Genomic DNA, 17,449 nt, shown 5'->3' on the forward strand with positions numbered 1-17,449 from the left:
AAGATGGCATAATGTTGAAAAGATAAAAAGTCACAAAAAAATCTCAGAATTGTTAAATTATTAGTAATCTTTGCCTAAGATTATTTATACCTAAATTGTTTCATTTGATTGAAAACAAATGCGAACAAATATAATTAAGTATTTTGAATTTGTCTGAAGTTACATACATTCTGTTAAATAAAAGCTCTGGTAAACAGCCATATTTATTCTGAAAGCTGGCAAGCTACATAAGAAAGCAAGATGGCTAAAATCTAGTGTTTGGACTCAAATAAGTTAACAGAGAAAGATAAATTGAGTTTATTATCAGTCCTTAAAAATATTGCAAACTTTTACAATATTTTGTACATATTTTTCTCCATGCCTCTGATACCTTACAATGGCAAATCCTATTTATCCTTACAACTCTGCTCATGTGTTTTGAGTCTTTAATGGTTTTATACAGTCCTTTTGTCTTTCTTGGTGTAGTTTTCCCACATTAATCTATTTGACAACTTTCCATTTTTGCCCTAAAATTTATTGTTCTTTTTGTCTACTCAGATTTTGAATTTGTGTCCCTTCAGGCCAAGAGAGAGATCCCCATCTTCTATAGCAAAAGCTTTGCCCCAGCTATTGAAATTATAATTTAAAATCTGTAATCTTGAATGATTGTCTCTCGATGTTGCAATGCTACAGGAAGTTTTTGAGATATTTTTAAGTAGTAAGTCATTTAATAACCTAATAATCTAGTAATGATTTGGGTTGTGTCAGTCGTTGTGTTCTGGGCTGCTTAGCTCATGGTCAGAGCTTTCTATTTTTTTTTTTCAAAGAAAGTGGACATTACTCTCTAGAGGAAAAGAAAGGACATTATGTCTCTTGGGAGACAAAAACTGGTATAGGGAGCTGGTTAGTTGTAAGACTGAAAGTTAGACACAGGATGAAGTTCCGGTTCTGCTTCTTACTAGTTATAAGTTATAAATGTGAGTAATTTCCTTATGAAATTGACAGTGGACAAGTATTTTGAGCCTTGCTGGATTCTCTTTAAACGAAATCCCATCAAGTCAATTAATATGAAAACAAATATTATTCTTCAAACCATTGAGGAAAAGCATATAATATTAGGGAAATATCAGCTATGCTTCATCACAAAACATCCAAAAAATCCCATTAAAATTTGATTGCCCTTTTGACAAAACTTCCAAACTTTACAGCTGCTCTAACTCCTCCCCTGGTTTCCCTCAATGTGGCTCCTTTACAAATAGCTGCAGCTCTCTCCTCTCAAAACCCCCCATATTCCCTTTTTGTCCATTCATCTCTGTCTCTCCAAACTGATGTCAGGCAATTTTCCTTCCTCTTGATTTCCCCAGTTCTACTCAAACTTCACTTCAGCACTCAAATCAGCAGAAAAGAGCCAGGAGTGAAGCTTCTTGTGAGGCATTTTGAAGAAGCAAAAGTGTCATCCTCCTTAGAAAGCAGAATGGGGCAACATAAGTGCTTATATATTTTTTATCCTGTTACATGTAACCTCTCTTAATTTTAGTTATCTCATCTATAATTAATAATAATAAAACAACACACCTCCTAAGAATATATTAGAATTTTAAATGTGATAATGCATATAAAACACTTTATCAAATTGAATGCTAGTTTTGTAATATCTTGGTCCACAACTTCCATGGGTATAGTGGGCATTTCTGATCCTTAAATCATGTCTTCACTTGGCTTCCTAAGATTGCTCCCACTGACAAATACTGTTGACTTTATGAAAGTCATCTTCCTTATTTGTCCAGAGTTTAATTCCATGTTTCTCGTTTCTTAGATTTTAGCTGAAAGACACCTGGAAATTTAGCTCAAATGGCTCTCTAACCCAAGTAGATGACGATGATTTCCCAAATGAAATAATCAAATTCTTTGAACAATCAATGTACTTGTGCCACCCTCCTACACTCTAAACTTTCTTATAATAAAAAAAGAATTGCTTTAACACTGTGAAACCTCAAATACATATCTCTCTTTCTGGAAGATACATGAGTTTTGATATTCATTAGCCATGATACCCTGGGGGGGGTTATTTAATCTCATAGTTCATACAATGAATTATAATTTTCTATATTAGAGTGCCCCCCAACACTATGTTGGATACATGAAGAAATGCTTCCATTTATAGTTTGCTAGCATGCTTCATTATAAATATGTATTTTGATAACCTAACCTAGATTGTACAACTAAGACCACCTGATTTCTAGATATTTCTGTCAGTTGAGTCCAAATGGTTAACAAAGTAAATTTCTTTAGACTTAGTCACCACAGCTTCATATTTTTCAATAAGGCGAACAGAGATTAAGTGCACTGAAATATGTAGAAACTCCCAGAATTAATAATGCTGTTTCTGCATTGCACATGTGCCAATATGAATAGGTTATATGTAAGAAAAACTCTGTATTTCTTTTTTTTCTATTTCCAAAGACAGATTTACTCCAATTTCATGGCTTGTATATCTTGATGATTGTACTTGATAGATGATATATTTGATCATATTGCAAATACAGTTTCTCTACACTGATAACCTGGAATGAAATATCATTTCCTTCTAAATGAAAAGAACTAAATAATTTCTTCCATTCTAATTGCTAAAGTACTTTAGTAAGGCATGAAATCTATTATACAGGTGCTCTAAGAATGAGACTCAAGGTAGAGAAATTCTCTACAGTCAAATATTTGATTATTTTATAAAACATTGTCTGATTTTAGATCCAAAAATATATAACTTGAAATATGTCCTGATTATATTTTTTCCATTTGTTAAGATGTGCAATGTCCTAGTTTGAATAAAAGGTACTCAATAAATAAGAAATTACTCCTAATGCTAGTTAACAAAATAAATATTGCTTAAATATCTCTTTAAAAGTAAGGATAATTTTGCTATTTTGCAAGCAGTTATTCTAGGTAATATTAAACTTTTATATATTAAATAGAAATCCATAATTTTTAGATATATTTGTTTCAAATAAACCAAAAGCACTAAGACCACTGAAAGGAAGTCTCATTCATTTTGGCTTTCTGTATTATTGATACACATAAGAATTTAATTATATTTTAATTGAAAAAGATACATCAAAGGAACATAAAAAGTTATTGCAGTTCAAGCCCATTTTTATTGCTTAAGTCCTGATTAAATTAACCAGACCTTATGTATTTTGTCTGAAATCTTTTAAAATTAGCTTAAATGGTGTTTGAAAATGGCAAGAAGAAAATTATGTTTTCAGTTGCATGTGATCATCAAATTATGCATGTATGATTGACTTGATTAATCTGTTCTCTCCCCATTAGTCAATTACTTATCTGCCTTCTGTAAATGACATTCTTTATCTGTAAAGATTTTAACTCTAAGGAGATTGACCACACATCATATCTCAACATATTGAACTGTGTGCTCAAAGCAAAGTAATGAAGAGCCCAAATAATAGACTAAGTAGCATATAAAAACTCATTAGCAAATATTTCCTGGTACTGGCTGGATGTTAATTGAAGTATTATTCCAATCAACCCTGGACTTTTCCTTTTAGAAAAGGAAAAATGTGGCACAGGGAAGATGCATGTTAGTGTCATCTCTGAAATGTAGATTCTAGCCTATGATTTAATATTTGAGAGGGTGGCTATTTCATATTGGACAACTTGCTTAAATTTTCTAAGGATAAGTTTCCTCACCTAGAGTATAATGCACATGAAAAATCTCAAAAGTAAAACAAGTAAGGTATTTAAGATTAGTGTATAAAGCATTTAGTGTTACCAAGCAAGATATTTAATGTAATGTACACTGTACATACAAAAACTAAAAAAAAATTGTGTAGCTATTATTTATGTATTATTACACATTATGAATTTGTACAGAAAGTACTTTCTTAGGGAGTGCAGTCAGAATCAGCTCCTGTAGGGAAAAGGGACAGAAGCAGGACAGGGCAATGAGAGAAGCTGGGCAGCAATGCAATCAACAACAGGGTTTCACCCAACTGCGTGGAGAGCTCTTCAACTGGGCTGGCCCTTTGGAGTTGCCTTGTGGGGTGGGGAAAGGCCTGGGTTTCCCTCCTTTCCTATCAACCAAGTCATGGGATATAGGCTTCTTCAGGAAGGAGAACACAGCTCTCTCCAGCCAAGGGCAATTTCGTGGAATGACTAACAGTCGAGCATCATCTTCCAGTAACCTTCCCAGCAGCTGGAAGTGTAAGTCTTTCCTAAGGGTATCCAAAGCTCCAGTGCAGTGTGCATTATAATACTGTAGTTCTTCATAGACTGTTGTCCTCATCTTGTTCTGGAACTGAATTTGTTTCTCCTGTTGTATTTTTAGTGACTGTCATTGGCTGCACCTCTTTTGGAATCAAAGAAAGGTAAGTCTGCTAGCTGTAAACATCACAGAATTCCTGAAATGAGCCCTTTGAAAATTTTTTATGCTGCTTGCATGGACTGGGTTTGAATGTGCATTTGCACAATTTTTTGGAACATTTTGGATATCTTTATGCTGAGTTGTTAATGTTGACAGATAAGCAACACTCAACTAAAAAGGACTTTGTAGAGTAAATAAAAGGAAACTTGCAGGTAATTAATTTAGGGAAAGGAATTACCATTATTTAGTTTGGAGAAGAAATTGCTTAGAATTTGAGATCAGAGATGGGTCCTCTCCACTGTGTGCAGAAAGGCTAAAAATAGCTGATTTCTGTTAATAACAATAAGATATGTTGTGTATGAATAGCATCAAATAATATTATAAACCAAAGCCCAATTTTATTTTTTAAATTGATTTGGTTGCAGTGTTTTGGCAGCATTAAGAGAAAAGAAATTCATTGGGAGTATTAGTTTTAAAGAAAAGATCTCACCATGCTCCCAGGAGTTAGGAAACCAAGCCACTCTGTACGAGTTTGGCATCTTCTTTAGAGGACAGCCATTAACTATTATGCTATTAAGACTCCTAGCATAATGTTTTTCAGTTTCAAATTTGAGTTCATCAAGGATGATTGTGATATCTCAGATTTATAAGGTGCCCATTCCTAGATCAAATAATGACAGACAATGGATGATATCATGTCAGTCTCATGTAGAAACGTTTTTGTGGTTAATTGTATGCAAGGGAGAAGCTTTTCCCAGAATGTTAAACTCTGTCTTAGCAACCATTTACTTTCTGAATTAACTACTTTTGGCCAAATTGGGATGATATTCTGCTTATTCTCTGTAGGCAAAGATCAAAGGTGTGTGTGTGTGTATATGTATTATAATATGGAAGTTAGTAACTGAGAGAGAAAAAGTTAGATGTATATTAAAATAAGGTAATTTATTTCCCATCTGTTTAGAATGATTTAAAACATGTTCTTTTTTTTACAAAATCAAGAAAATATTGCAATTTATATAATTAAAATAATTTGCCCCAATACACCCAGCCTGAATGGAAGAAAGCCTTCTTTCCAAATAAAAGAACAGAGTATCTATTTATGCATGTATGTGTGTGTGTGCATGCATTCCCATATATAATATTTTAATCATAGAATAGTATTGCTTTTCACATATTCAAGTTACAAAAAAGTTTAATATTTTAAATTAATTTAGCATGTAATATGTTTATATCCTTCCTGTTTACTGCAATAGGTTGTGCAAATAGCTGTGTCATGTTGGTTGAATATAAATGTGGATTTAATTTAGAAAAAGAATACATAGGGATTTGGTGCCTGGCTAATTGTACCAATGAGATTCCATATCTAAAGTATAAGTACAAGGATTTTTTTAAAGCAGTTGTTGAACTTTTTAACTTATAACAAATGCTGAGTCTGACTATAAACCCTAGTCTAAAAATAAATTCACACATTTTAGTAGGGCTCTTCAGCTATAAAAATGTATATGGCAGAATATTTTCTTTAATTAGTAAGTCAATTAAACATTGATTATAACATTAATTATAAAACTGTAGGCACCTTTGTGAGTTTTATTGTCAGCATTCTGGCTTAGCAAGTCTGTTTACTTCCTTATATGTTGCAGCAGGTTTTGGTTTAATATTTGGAATTAATTTCTGAAATAGCATTCAGCCTGTCGTTTTTCTAAATCTGATAGGATGGAATAATAAGTAGCTGAATTATTTTAGAGCTGTATTACAGGCTTCAGTGATCACAAAGGTCTGTGATTCATTCCCAAAGCAAAGTTTCTTTCCTAATGTCTTATGTAGTGCTTTTTTATTGGCTATTTTCTTATCTGAGTTGGTGACCCTGCCATTTGTCTTTATTGTTATTTTTCCCTATGTGGCAAAGAGAAGAAAACTGGTTCAGGCCCTCTGGTTGTTTACATCTGCAGCCAGTTACTTGAGCTGCTGCCCTTCTTTGCTGGGTTTCTTTCTTGCAATCTTTTTTTGGATACCTGATTTCTGAGCAGATGTTCTTTTAAGTCTCATCTCATGTTAATTTAAAATATTTATTCACTAAATATTTCTAGTCTCCAGTAAAGTAGGAATTGGTTTTCATATTGCTTTTGTGGCCCTCCCTGGATTGTTGTTTCATGATTTATATGTCCACCTCTTTCAAAGAACTGTTAACTCGAAGAGGGCAACAATTTTGTTTCGTCATCTCTTTAGAACCATAGTCTATGCATAGAGCCTAACACATTATAAACACCCGGTAGTTTTTGGCTGATGGAATAGGCAACAACAGAACTTGACTGCAGAACAGGAATCTTAATGGATGGAAATGAGAGAAATTACAACAGCAGAGAATGGAATGTTACTATATTATTGGTTTGAGAGGATTACATAGGGAAGAGAGTTATCCTCTTGGGAGCATCAGGGGTTGTCTGTTCTTTGTCTGTTTAGACAGATCTGACTAGACTAGGCATAATGACACATGAGACAATTAAAGTCACCAGAGGTCAGCATTCTCATTCCTTTTAATTCTCCAAGAATGCCCATCCACAGGCACGCCCGACCTAACATGTTCTGCTCTCCTTCTCAGGGTTCTTTCATTCTCCTGACTCTCAACTCTTAATTTAGTATCTTATTCAAGCCTATCTCCTTATTTTTATGAGCTTTTGATACATTTTATTCAGTTACTGAATTTACGTTTTATCCTCCTACTCCCACCTTATCATACTTTGACTTGCTGTTTTGCTTTCACGCTTTTACTTTCATCAAATGTTCAACTCAAGTAATACATTGTCTCTGTGTAGCTACTCTACTTCTCAGTATGTATTTTCAAACTTGAAGGCCAAGGAGAAGGCTCCAAAAATCATACGTAACTGTCATTGATTTACTTAAAGTTCAGAGCCTACATTCCTGTGAGATGAATCCTATATGTGCTTTTTGTCTAGGACCCCAGTAGATGTAATCTGTGTTGATGAGCTCAGAACACACTTATTTTAGTTCCCACCAATTTGGCTCAAACAAATAAGATCTAAGCCTTCAAAAGTACAGAAAGAATCAGAAAACAATGAATACAGAACCATATTTTGAGACAAATCTCATCAGAAGCAACCAATGAACAAGTTCCTATATGACCTCCTTGACAGAGGTGAAATGCTCATGAGTGGAAGTGCTGGTGTCAGAAAGCCTGAGAGCATCTCCCAGCTTGATCTTTACTTGCTGGGTGATCTTTGGCAAGGTGCTTACTTTCTCTGTATCTCATTTGCTCCATAGGATTGTGGAAAAGACCAAATATGTAAATGCATATGAATTTCTTTACTGTTACACAGCAAGTACTCAAATATGACTTTTGCTAATACTATTATTATTTTTACTACATAAAATGTCTTTGATTTATTATTTAGACTTGTTCTTAAGCAAGTTCCTAGACCAACTGTGATGATACTGGCAAGAAATATACTTCTAATTCCAAGGAAAAAATTGCTGAGCTACAATTTAATAACTGTAGGACAAATACTGGTGTTTCTAAATTAGATGTCTCAACAAAATCAGAGATACTTAGTGATTCATGGAGTTTACCTTCTTGGTCCAAATTGCATAAAAATTATACCTTTTCAACAAAAGAATTTCATTTTCTGTTCTGTGGACACAATTGGAATTTTTAGTAGCTGAGTACCCTACATAATTTAACTCTCACCTACCCTAATCTAACCCGATCCTATGCCATCAAAATTAACGGTTTCACAACAGTTACAAAGCCTGCTCATTCCAAAGAGGACCCAAGGATTGATGATCTCCATCTTTGCCTCTATTTGTGAGGATGAAAGCTATAGTCTATTATAGCGTCAGCCTTCTAGGTATGAATACACTGGATAAAGAGGTCCTAACACTGGTGAGATCTATTCTACTATGTACATTGTCTTCCCAACGTCCATTCCATTCTTCCCCATGCTATGACAGCTTTTCTTAGGGTTGGGTTGATTCCACTTCTAACACAATGGCTCCCAGTTGTTCAAGACAATCGGGGTTATCCTTTTCCCCTTTACACGTTTCAGCTAGCCCAGGGCTAAGCGAAACAGAATATGACACTCTTCTGAACCCAGGGATCTATTCAGAGTTGTTTCAATTAGTAGGAAAGATAGATATTTGATATTTTGAGATGCAACTCTCACTTTTGCTAGATGAGAATGCAGTACGCAGCCCAGCTGCTGGCATCCACAGCAGGACGCAAGGAGAGCCCGCTTTAGAGGGAAGCCAGCTCTGTTTATGGCAGAGGAGTCTGAAAAAAACTGGATTTTTGATGACATTATTAAACCATTGGAACTTCAAGTAATATTATTGCTCTCTATTGTTTAAGCCACTTGGAATAGGGGTTTCCTTTACAACCCAAACAATCAAACTAATATTTTTCCTTTGGATGATATGTATATAAACTCATCACCCAAGACCACTGAATAGTCACTGCCTTATAAGTCAGAAAACTAAATCATAAGATAATGTCCCCATCTAAGAAATTTCCACACCTGAGAACTTAGAAGTTGTTTTTACCACATCAATAGCTTGCTAGTACAATTTAGTTTTGGCAACTGGTGCATGACAGCACAGAGAGTAGCTTGAATGAGATATAGATGCAGGTCAAAGGTCCTCAAGATTAGCGAGGCATGCTAAATCAAGGCAGCTTGGCAGTATGTCCCAGTCAGGCAAAGTTTACTCCAAATACAGAAGCTTTGCAACAACACCACATTCATAGGACTCAAGTCTATTTAGAATCCTAAATCTGGTTCAAAAAGACTATTTGTGGTACATGAAAGCAAGGCATAGTAAATGATCTCTGCTCAAGTCTGTATGCTGGCCTCCTATTTCACTCAGAGAAAGCACTTGAGTCTTTTAAATGATCTATAAAATGCTATCCAACCTAGACTTCATTTAGATCTCTACATCCATTTACTTCCATGTTATTTAGATCCAATCTTGCTAGCAATCTCAATTTTATGTCAACATTCTATGTACACTTTACATTGGATACTCCTTTTTCTAGAAAGCCCTTCCCACCAGTGTCTGTATGGCTCATTCCTATAACTTCCCTCTCACATGATGTTCACATTAGCCTTCCTTGGCTAAATTTTCTCAATAGCATATACTTACCTTGCTTACTACTGCTACCTCCCACCCTCTCCCCATATAAGAAAACCTTTCTATCCATGTTTCTGATTTATATTTTCCTTAGTCTTTAATTTCTAACATAGACATTCAATTAAAAATTGACAATCTTGTTATTTGTCTACTTCCCCATTAAAATATGATTTCCATGGCCACAAAGGAGAAGACAGTATTGAACTTACCTACTGTCTCTTATATAACAGCTATAATATTGGACAAATTATATGAGCAATGGACTTCAAGCATTGGATAACTGCCATACAAGATGATGAATGAATAAAACATGGGACGAGAACATAATATTTTACCAAAGATTTGTGTGGGACATCTCCCTGTACATTATAAGGAGCTGGAGCCCTCAGGTGGAAATAGGTTAGGGAATGCTGAGATAGCTGAGATTTGTAGGCAGTGTAGTGAAAAGCCAAGAACCATGGATAATGTATAAAAAGCGAGGAAAATAAAAAGAAAGACTTATTACATACCAGGGCACAACTTTAAGAATGGCTGAATTCTCATCAGAAATGGTGGAAGTCAAAAGACAAATGTCATCATTAAAGTGCAAAAGAAGAAGAAGAGAAAAACATGTTAACATCAAATTCTGAATGCAATGCAGATATCCTTCGTAAATGAGGCTCAATTAAGGATATTTTCAGATAAACCCAATAACTAAGAAAGATGCATTGTTTACAAGGATATATATGGAATCAAAACCAAGATGGATTATACATTTGCATCAGTATATAAGACTCAGTAAGTCTCAGTTGTATTTCAAAATGACATTTCAAAGAATGTGTTTTGAACATAATGGAATTATTTAGAAATAAAAGCAAATATATATATATAGGTTAAAGTCACCAAATATGGAATTAAACAACATACTTCAAAATGACTCATGGGTCAAAGAAGAATTCACGAAGGAAATTAGGAAATAATTCTAAGATTGGTAATACAGCATATCCAAATTTATGTGATATAGCTAAAGCAGTGTATAAAGAGAAATTAATATATTTAAATCCATAGAATCAAAAAGTGAAAAGGCTGAAAATCAATGATCTGTAGTTCCATTTAGAGGAGCTAAAAAATAAGGGCAAATTAAATTCAAATTTAATGAAGAAAAATATAGTAAGGGAAGATTAGAAATTAACAAAATGGAAAAATAGAAATAAGTAGCAAAACCCACACCTGATTATGTCAAAGGATTAATACTGTTGACAAACCTTATAATCTGAAAGATTAATCAAGACAAAAAGAAATACAAATTACCAATAAGTGAAATAAATATATTGTTAAATAATCTGTGGATATTAAAAATTAAAAGAGAAATATTATAAACAACTTGATGCCAATACATTTGTTAATTTTACTAAACAGAGATAATCCTCAGAAAATATAACTACTAAACTGACAAAAAGCTACACATGCAACCTATTAAAAAGGAATTGAATATTATTTAAGCATCTACACACACAAAGAAGCTTTTGTCCTGTACCAAATGTTTAAAGACATATAAAAATTGTGTATTACATAAACAATTATATACATTCAGAGACTGGAGAAGAAAATACTTATTTTATAAAGCCAAGATAACTTCATGCAAGTTACTTGGTTTTTCATACTTTATCTTCCTCATCTCTAAAATGAAAAACTGATATCTCACAGAATTCTGGGAAATATCAAAAAAATAGCTTGTACAGTATGAATGGTGGGACATGATTGGGGTTGCTGAATTTTAATTTTTTTTGGCAAATGCACTTCAGAAGGGAAGAATGAGACACAGAAAACAGTATCCACGTTAGAGCTTTTCTTTCAAAATTCTGATAGGCTTATTGACAATTTAATGTAATTGTTTCTTATACATTTAGTATAGCTCCTTCCTCTCTTTTAGAAATACCAAGAAAAGGTTTTTCCTCAAAATTTTGATACCTACATTTTCTTTTCCATGACTGTGAAAAAGCATCTTTTCTACCTGCCTTTGCTTACTTCTTTCAACAGTATTTTAATTATATTTATTCTTCCTTGAGACATTGAGAGGTTTGGTTTGTAGTAATTCAAGACTCTTACTGATTTTACTTCCAGTCAGGTTTTTATTCATGTTTTGACTCCTGATTAAAATTAGTAGCCCAGGTTTTTCAGCATATGTGGTTCATGGATTTTCTTTACTGTTTGCTCTTCCCTCTTATCTGAGTAGAAGGAATAAGTATTTCTTCCTCAGGTAAATCTTAACTGTCCTTAATCAATTTTGAGCTGGGATTAAACACATTCATATGCCTAGATGGAGAGAAAGAAACTTTAAAGTCTCAGAAATTTCATACTGATATATGGGAACCACTAGGATTCCAAATTATCTGTAAAATATCTGCTACTGTTGAAGTTCTTTGAAGTATATGTATAGTGAAAAAGTCGCCATTCCAAAAAAATACAGACTCTATAGCTGGTTTCTAGTCCCCATATTAATAAAGATGGGTTGAACATATATATCTATAATTCAATTTGCCAATGTCTTACTTAAGTAGATTATTACAGACACAATGTCCTGTTTGATAACTTTCTCTATGATCTCTAAGAACTTGAAAGCATTAAAAAGAGATTTTTAACATTTATATACATCCTATGTAAAAAAGGTCTATTGCTTAACAATATACATAAATGGTGCTTCCCTTAGGTTGTTATTATTGCCTTGATTATTAATAATTTTTTCCTATGAGGCTGTGTGGAAAGGGTGAAGGGGCAGTGAACCTGAAATTTCACCAAGGGTGAGAATTGGTAACCAGTAATGTGCCTTTTCATATTTAAATCCTTACAATTAAAAAAAAACATAATGAAGAGAAATGTTAGTCATAATTTTACAGCAGAAAAAAGTGGTACAAACAGGTCAGTCCACTTAAAATCACACAGCCTTGAAGGGCAGGGTTTAAGTTCAAAGTCAGGCCTTTTGACTCTGGAGTTTATAAGTATTTCCTCTAAATCACTACTTATTTGAAGGACTTTGAATAAATGATACTGTATTGTAGTAGACCCAGCAATAACACTTTGTTTCATGCTGTGTCAAATGACTATCTTTGGGATATATAAAACAACATGACATAACTGTCATATAGTCAGTCATTTTTAAATATTTTTAAAACCACCACAAAATTGCTTTTCATAATTTCCATTGTGAATAATGGCAACAGAATTAACTCTTGAAGTGTTTAATTGTATGTATACCCATGCTGTGTATATATTTATGTAAAATCTGTTTTATGTAAAACAGATAATACATAGATCTAATTCTTTGCAGCCGTTGTTTTCACTAGATTGAACTGTCATCTTCTCTAATAACATGAAACTCTTATTCTACTGCAGTGTCACAAACAGCTATACTGTGTTTTTCTGACAAGCTGTATTTTTAGTTTATGCTTCATTCTTGAAGCCTCCAAAATTGATACCAGTTCTTTTCAAGACAATGTGTTCAACACAGTGGGACAAATGTTATTTTTTTTCTTGTAGCAAAGAGTAGAAGAATTCCAGGTGATAGAATTCTGATATAAACTTTATCTCCACTCGTTACTCAGAAGCTTGTAGAATACCTTGATAGTTTTGCAAACACGTTAGTTTCAGTCATAAATTGTCATCCTGCATATCCATTAATGCATTTACATTTGAGAAGTATGTACTCTTGCTTATAATTCAGGTTTTAAATGTTTTTGGTCTTTCTTCAAGTCTCTTGAAAAAAATCTCTTAATTTCCTATCTGTAAGCATACATATATGTGCACATACAGGTAATTACAGTGTTTTATTCTGGGCAAAGCAGTGTTTTATGGAGACTTGATTGATTTTTTTCTTAAACTTTCTATTTTTTACTCTGGCTACCTGGATTAAAAATCATCTATGCTTTTACTTTTGTTATTCAGTCTATGCCTATGAAAGACTGAATAATCCAAACGAAAAAGACAAGGTCTCTGAATAATGAATATGGAGACTACATTAAATTAAAAATGGATCCTTGCAAAAATGTACACTATTTTACAATAATATCTCTATGTGCATTAAACAATTGTATACTTATCTATATATTTGTATTAGCTGTGAATGCTAACAGTTATCAGCAATTACCATGTGGCTATGGTACAAATCCAGATTATGTGGAGCGAGAACTTTATGTAATTTCAAAAGCCTTCAATGAGAAAAAATACAAAATGACAAGTACAGAATGAAGCATGAAAATGAATATTTACTTAGAATGAGAAAATAAATCATTACCAGTTACATAATTTTAAAAATTGGACCAATGAATGAAAGTTGTTAATCCTAAAAAATAATATAATATTATATTAAAATATCTCAGAATCTGTTTTTTTCTGATTACATGTTATTTGAGCATTTCTTCATATGACAATGATTTTGTCATTTGTTTTTAAAATGGAGATAATAGATAATTTAGTCTTTCCACTAGGTCCCTAGATTTTTTTTAACTGGCAATTGAGAAAAGATTCTCTCAACCTCACAATTTCTCTATGATAATGCTATGTAACTTTTTGGAATATTGTCAAATTTGGGAAAACTTCTCAAGTTTATTTCATATATTATTGTAAGATTTCACAATATTTCAGGCACTCTTTTGCAGTGACTCATTGTCAATACTTTGAATTGACAATGCTCATTAAATAATATCTCATCCATGTCTCTTCATTGCAGTAGCTTATTATGAATACTTTATCTTTGACGTTATCAGCATTTTGTGTCAAATCAGTAAAACATTTAAATCTTTTCCAATGTTAAAGATCTTTGTTAATTGAACTATCAAATGATTCAAGACTACATTACTTCTATTCAGAATCTATCTTCCACTTAATGAATTGCTGATTTCAAAATGATCTAAAAAATATTGCACTTCACTTCTCATTGCTGGAAAAATTTCTACTGATTTTATATAACATATGCAAAAATGGCTTTAATTGCATAGTCCATTTATAATTGCATATCCTGCTTTATCAAATGTATTTCTGACAGAAGAAAAAAATCGTTTTGACTTGGCATCTAAAGAAATGAGTTCTCTTCTTACAATTGTACATGTTTGGTGACTGGAAGAATTACTCACTATTTGTTTCTGGCTTTGTACATTTCAGTCCTCATGTTTCCTTCCTCTCCACATGCAGGTGCCAGAGGATGTTTTCCATACTGGGACTCAACCTCTAGCCCTGCTTCTTTAGGTCAAAATGCTTGGTTAGATTTTAGAGTAAGAAGTACCAAGAGTTTTCTTTGGAAGCCAGTTCTAAATTCCTATGATTAAACTTCTATGACTAACACTATGCCAAAAACTACTGCAAACCTCAAGAATATATCCCAAGGAATCCAGACACTATAATCCCAACTCCCTTATAGCAAAACCTTGCAAATAGTGATTTTCACTCCAGAGTTATCACAGAAAAGGAAAAGTACAATGAATGAGAACAATGAATAGGAAAGATCATTGTTTTCATTAACTCCAGGTAAACCTTATTTTTAAAAAATTTTCCAAAAGCTATACCACTGGAACACATTGTCAGATCCTCTTTAAGGGACTTATTTTTATTTAATGTTACCTCTGGTGCCTAAGTGTTTCACAAAGATTACTTGATCTAAGAACAATACACATTTTTTTGAGATATAAACCATTTTATTCTCATGTCACAGAGAAGAAAAAAACGTTCTTAGGATTACAGATAGAACCTAGACAATTTGGGTCAGAAGTTGCCTTCTCATCCTTCTCAGGCATGTTTATTTGGATAGGGAAATGTAAATTCAGAATATGTCTATGATCAGTCTTGCATCTAATCAACTTCCCCAGTGAATGTGTTTGGCATCATTTAGGTTTTTATTCTCTTCATTCACACTCACAAAATGAATGGTGTGTAAGTCCTGACCTTGGCCCTATCCTAGTCAATCCTTTAATCTCTAAGGGGGATAAGAGTGACAAGAGTGGCAGACACAAAACTAATTCAATGAATTGTAGAGTTAACATTAAGATGTATTTTGGTGTACTGCAGTGAAAATATAACTAACATCAATAAATCTGATAGAGATAATAGTTATCATTAAAAGGAAGTTACTGAAATTTGTATACAATATGATTCCACTTATATAAACTTCAAAATATATGCTGTGTTCATTTGTGTGTGTATATGGGTGTTTGAAGAAAGCAAGGAAATGAAATAATAATCACAAAATCAGGACAGTGGTTACTTAGGTGATGCAGATGGTGGGGCCAGGGGATTAGAATCATAGACTGGCATTAAGAGAACTCCAAAGGTACTGGTGGTGGGTTTTTTAAAATTGTTTTTAATGTCTCAAAAATAAATTTAAAATATATTAAAATGTTTATTTTCATATATTTAAGTAAATATTAAATGTTTATTTAAAGCAATCAACATATATCAGTGGAATTTGAAATAACCAGGGAGGTAGTGGAATAGTTTCAGATGGGAAAGATGAAGTAAAAGAAACATAGACAGAAGCAGAAGAATTGGGTGAAGCTGGAGGCTTGGGAAAAAAAATGTTCAAGCTGGACATTGTTATTCTGAGGATGGCTTCATGGACAAGCACATCTAAATGTAGGGCAGATATTGAGAGAGTGAACTCACTGAAAAGGCCAAGCAAGGTAAAAACATCAATGGCTAGGGTCCCAAGCTGAGTCAAATATTCTCAATACAGAATGAAATAAGAATGGCTCTATGATTAGTAGTGTCTGAGTGACAAGTGTTTGAGGGCATCCCAGGGAGCTGGAGTGCTGATTCTGCAAAATTTGGCAGCATTGCAGTGTTTTCAGCAGATCTATGTCAAACTTATTCTATAGGCCAGAAATCATTTCAGGCCCTGTACTAAGATATGAGGAAACACCCTTATGGATCCTGTGAATTTTGAGAATACAAATTCTCTCTTTCTTGTTTTTCAAGAAACATGCCTCATGGGAGATAGAGAACAAGATAAAAACCTAGTTTCTGAAATACTGGGGCAGATTAAGAAATCCAGTTTGGCAAAATTAAGTTGTAGGCTGCAGATTCCAATTATCAGAAAGCTATTACTAAAAACTCAGCAATTGAGGGCTTAGAATTTAAGCTAGAATTCTAGTCAGTGATGAAGTAGGGTAAGAAGAAAGGCACCACAGCAATATGGTAATTAAGAAGGCAATCATCAATATTGAGTTTATAAACGTAAGTCTATAGGATGATTTGGCCTAGGATTAAAACAAAGTAGATGAGGTTGTCCTAAATTGAATGAGGAATGAAGGGATTTTCATTGCTGAGATTAATAATTGTGCACATTTGCTTATATGTGTGTATGTGTATTTTATATGTAGTAATGAGGGCAGGGCAGGAGGGTTGAAAGAATGTTATAACAGTGGTTTGAAACCAAGCTGGTTTAAAAATGTAAAACTTTGAATTTCAGCTTAAAAAATTAATTTCATATGTATTAGAAGTAAAAAGATTGGCTTAATGATACTTCATGTAAAATATGCTGGGTATTTTAAGTTGACCACAAGTTCAAAACAGTATTTTATTCATAAAACAATGAGATCAGGTCCACAGTGTCATTTGTCACATCTGCCTCTCTAATTCCATAGTTTTCCTAATGACTATTAAAATAAGAACCCTTTTTATGTTTGTTGTTACATAAAATGTTCATCTTTTTCAGTGACCAAAGATTATTATAATAATCTAACATAGTTTCCGGTACATACTGTACTAATATTTCATTTTCACTTTCTTGTCTACTTTCCACTTATCTTTGACTTGCTCTGTTCCTGGGGAGGCTTGTCTTCATGGACTGAAGGCGATCAGAAAGCAAGATAATATGGACAGGGCACTTAATTTCCTAATTTCCTCCAGCTTGGCCACTTTGGTCTGTACCAAAGCCATATCTCCTGCCAAGCAACTTTCTCCTACAACTGCAACTACACTCAGTAA

At 33.3% G+C, this 17,449-nt stretch overlaps 1 long non-coding RNA gene across 2 annotated transcripts in view; it reads left to right on the forward strand.

Moving 5' to 3' along the window:
* LOC140848694 (uncharacterized) overlaps positions 1 to 17,449 on the forward strand; it is a 397,098-nt gene that overhangs the window by 164,932 nt on the left and 214,717 nt on the right. For both annotated transcript variants that reach the window (XR_012129798.1, XR_012129799.1), the window contains exon 3: positions 4,322 to 4,361. This is a non-coding gene — a long non-coding RNA (uncharacterized lncRNA). The remainder of the gene's footprint in view (positions 1 to 4,321; positions 4,362 to 17,449) is intronic.

This window comes from Manis javanica, chromosome 4 (assembly GCF_040802235.1).
Source record: "Manis javanica isolate MJ-LG chromosome 4, MJ_LKY, whole genome shotgun sequence".
NCBI classification, from domain to species: domain Eukaryota; kingdom Metazoa; phylum Chordata; class Mammalia; order Pholidota; family Manidae; genus Manis; species Manis javanica.